Source organism: Penaeus monodon, chromosome 21, assembly GCF_015228065.2.
Source record: "Penaeus monodon isolate SGIC_2016 chromosome 21, NSTDA_Pmon_1, whole genome shotgun sequence".
Taxonomy (NCBI): domain Eukaryota; kingdom Metazoa; phylum Arthropoda; class Malacostraca; order Decapoda; family Penaeidae; genus Penaeus; species Penaeus monodon.
The window spans coordinates 31,231,540-31,232,404 of NC_051406.1; the positions used below are offsets into that span (position 1 = coordinate 31,231,540).

The 865-nt window shown below is 39.9% G+C and overlaps 1 pseudogene; it reads left to right on the forward strand.

Moving 5' to 3' along the window:
* The first annotated feature begins 293 nt into the window (after positions 1–293).
* LOC119586770 lies at positions 294–471 on the forward strand (annotated as a pseudogene).
* The last annotated feature ends 394 nt before the right edge of the window (positions 472–865 follow it).

Genomic DNA, 865 nt, shown 5'->3' on the forward strand with positions numbered 1-865 from the left:
GCAACCTAGCGAAAATTGCAATAAAATGTCCGGAGATGGATAAAAGTAGCATACGGAAGTACGCTGGAAAAAAGCTTTATATACTATTTATTTAGGAACTAATAAGGAATGTTGATCATTGACATCTTGGTTCCCAAATACAGTTTATAAATATGGAAAAAACTAGTGTAGTGTCACTAGTAGAACTCGCAAAGAAAAGTACAATTTGATATTGTTATTAGGTGTTATAGAGCGGCCAGTGGGGTCTCAGAAGTGTGGAGCGTGGTCAGGCTGAGGTGGGTCTCCATGTATAGCAACTTACCTGGCACAGGAGATACTGCGATTCATGAAGGCGGTTTTCCCAATGCGATAGGGTGTGGTCACCATTGCACTCCGGTGGCGCTGACCTTGCTCGATTAAACCAAATGTGGTTGTAAACTCGAGTGCCCTGATTGTTGTTAGTGGGGGGTCTGGTTCGCGCGCATATCCCCCTTTTTAACTATCGTTATACAAAACCGCTCTCCCCTTTTTTACATATCGTTCTACACATATCCGCCTATCCCACCACCACTTTTTACATATCGTTATAGCAAAAAAAGTATTACATTAGGAACTAGCTCTCTTAAGTGTTGGCGAGAGAAAGATTCTTAATAGGACACGTAGCAATCCTTAAATGCTTATATGGTTGATATATCCCTATTACACTATATATGAATCAACCAACTTCAATAGAGAGAAAACTGTCGAGTGGCTATTTATTTATTCTTCGTAAATTATTTTTACAGCGGACATACGCTCTTGTAATCCTATATCAGCTATCAGTTATCTGGAACGATTGGGAGATGACCAGTTGCAAAGAAAATACAATATCGAAGGACATGACAAC